Source organism: Salvelinus sp. IW2-2015, unplaced genomic scaffold, assembly GCF_002910315.2.
Source record: "Salvelinus sp. IW2-2015 unplaced genomic scaffold, ASM291031v2 Un_scaffold2829, whole genome shotgun sequence".
NCBI lineage: Eukaryota > Metazoa > Chordata > Actinopteri > Salmoniformes > Salmonidae > Salvelinus > Salvelinus sp. IW2-2015.
In genome coordinates, this window is record NW_019944129.1 from 228,098 (window position 1) to 231,518 (window position 3,421).

Below are 3,421 nucleotides of genomic sequence, written 5' to 3' on the forward strand. Positions count from 1 at the left end.
TCTGGTGTGAAAGAACTGCATTCCATGTCAGTCCCTGGTTACTGTGCTGGTCCTTGACTACCATCTCCATCCAGTCTGTTACTTGTGGTTCCTGACTACCACTCCATCAGTTCGTTACTTGCTTGGGTCCTGACTACCATCTCCATCCAGTCTGTTACTGTCTGTGCCTGCTACCCATCTCCATCAGTCTTGTTACTGCTTGGTCCAGACTACATCTCATCAGTCTGGTTACTGCTGGTTCCTTGACTACCATCTCCATGCAGTCTGTTACTGCTGGTCCTGACTACCATCTTCATCATCTGTTATGCTTGCCGGACTACCATCCTCCATCAGTGTTCTGTACTGATGGTCCTGACTCATTCTCCATCACGTCTGTTACTGCTGGTCCCTGACTACCATCTCCATCGTCTGTTACTGCTGGCCTGACTACCATTCCATATCTGTTTGCCCTGGCCCTGACTACATCTCCATCAGTCTGTTTTACTGCTGGTCGCTGATACCATCTCATCAGTCCTGTTAACTGCTGGTCCTGACTACACTCCATCATCCTGTTACTGGCTTCCTGACTTACCATCTCAGTCTGTTACGCTTGTCCTACTCCATCTCCATCAGTCTGTTACGCTGTCTGACTACCATGCTCCATTCGCTGTTACTCGTTGGTCCCTGACTACCATCTCCATCAGTCCTTGTTTACTGCTGGTCCTGACTACCTATCTCCATCAGTCTGTTAACTGCTGGTCCTGACTACCATCTCCATCAGTCTGTTACTGGCTGGTCGAACACCATCCCATCAGTCTGTTTACTGCCCCTGGCTCCTGCTACCATTCCATCAGTCCTGTTACTGCTGGTTCCTGACTACCAATCTCATCAGTCTGTTACTGCTGGTCCTGACTACATCTCCATTCAGTCTTTACTGCTGTGGTCCTGACTACCATCTCATCAGTTCTGTTACTGCTGGTCCATGACTACACCTCTCCATCGAGTCTGTTACTGCTGGTGCTATCCATCTCATCAGCTCTGTTACTGGCTGTCCTGACTACCATCTCCTCAGTCTGTTTACTGCTTGGTCCTGACTACCATTCTCCATCCAGTCTGTTACTGCTGGTCCTGGACTACCATCTATCAGTCCTGTTACTGTTGGTCCTGACTACCCTATCATCCGATGCCGACATTCCACGTCTGTTACTGCTGGCCTGACTCCATCTCCAATCATACTGTTACTCGCTGGTCCTGAACTAACCATTCCATCAGTCCTGTTCTGCTTGGGCCAGAACTACCATTCTCCATCAGTCTGTTCTGCTGGTCCTGACGTACATCTCTCATCAGTCTGTACTGCCGGTTCCCTGACTACCATTCCAATCAAGTCTGTTACTTGCTTGGTCCTGACTACCATCTTCCATCAGTCCTGTTGCTGTTGGTCTGACTACATCTCCATCAGTCTGTTACTGCTGGTCCAGACTACCTATTCCTGTCAAGTCTGTTAACTGGCGGTCCTGAAACTTACCAATCTCCATCAGTCTGTTATGCTTGTCCTGAACTACATCTCCATCAGTCTGTTACTGCTGGTCCCTGACTACCCATCTCCATCGAGTCTGTTACTTGGCTGGCCTGGACTTTACCATGCTCTCATCAGATCTGTTTACCTGCTGGTCCCTTGACTACATCTCCATCGTCTGTTTACTGCTGGTCCCTGACTACCATCTCCACAGTCTGTTTTACTGTGGTCCCTGGACTACCATCCTCCATCCAGTCTGTTATACTGCTGGTCCTGACTACCATCTCCATCCGTCTGTTAACTGCTGGTCCTGACTACCATCTCCATCAGTTCGTGTTACTGCTGGTTCCTGACTACCATCTCCATCAGTCTGTTCTGATGTGGTGCCTGATAAACCATCGTCATCCAAGTCTTACTAGTTCTGATACCCTCATCTTCTGCTGGCTCCTGACTCACCATCCCATTCAGTCCTGTTACTGCCTGGCCCTGACTAATCTCCACTCAGTCTGGTTCTGCTGGCCCTGACTACCATCCTCCATCAGTCTGTTTCACTGGTGTGCGTCCTGACTACCATTCGTCCATCATCTGTTACTGCTGGCTCACTCGACCAATCTCCATCAGGTCTCGTTACTTGCTGGTTTCTGACTACCATCTCCATCAGTCCTGGTTACTGCTGACTCTGACTACCATCTCATCATCTGTTTACGCTGGCTCTGACTACCACTCCATCATACGCTTCCTGCTACTCCCAAGCCTGTTCCGCTGGATCCAGACTACCATCTCCATCAGTTAGATTACTGCTGGTCCTGACTACCATCATCCTCAGTCTGTTACCTGCTGGCCTTGGGGACTACCATCTCCATCAGGTTCATGTTACGCTGGTCTGACTACCATCTCCATCAGTCTTTACTGCTTTGCGTCCCTGACTACCACTCTCCCATCATCTGTACTGTGGTCCTGACTACCATTCTCCACACGTCTGCTTACTGCTGGTCCTGAACTACCATCTCCATCAGTCTGTTACCTGCTGGTCATGACTACCATCTCCACAGTCTGTTACTGCGTCCTGCACTTACCATCTCCATCAGTCTGTTACTTGTGTCCCTGACTTACCATTCATCCAGTCTTTCTCTTGAATCGTCCATCGTGTGTTACTGCTGGTCCTGACTAACCATCTCCATCAGTCTGTTACTGCTGGTCCTGAACACCATCTCATCAGTCTGTTATGCTGGCCTGACTACCTCTCGCATCAGTCTGTTACTGCTGTCCTGACTACATCTCCATCGTCTGTTACTGCTGGGTCCGACTTAACCATCTCCATCAGTCTCCGTTACTGCTGGTCCTGACTACCATCTCCATAATCTGTTACTGCTGGTCCGAGACTACCACTCCATCAGTTGTTACTGCTGGTTCCCTGACTACCCATCTCCTATCAGTCCTGTTACTGCTGGTTCCTGATACCATCTCATCCAGTCTAGTTAGCTGCGGATCCAGGCATACCATCTCCATCAGTCTGTTCTGCTGGTCCTGACTACCAATCTCCATCAGTCTGTTTACTGCTGGTCCTGACTACCATCACCATCAGTCTGTTTTGCTGTAAGACTCATTCTCACAGTCTTACTCGGTCCTGACTACCATCTTCCATCAGTCTGTACTGCTGGTCCTGACTCCATCTCCATCAGTTCTGTTACTCTGCTTGCCCAGTTCAGGGTTGTTATTCGTCAGCTCTCTTCCATCCAGCTGTCTAGTCCTGTTCATCCTAGCTGTGCTGCTGGCATACCATCTCCATTCAGTCTGTTTAACTGCTGGTCCTGACTACCATCTCCCATCAGTCTGTTACTGCTGCCTGACTACCATCTCCATCAGTCTGTTACTGGCTGGTCATGACTACCATCCTCCATCAGTCTGTTTACTGCTGGTCTGACT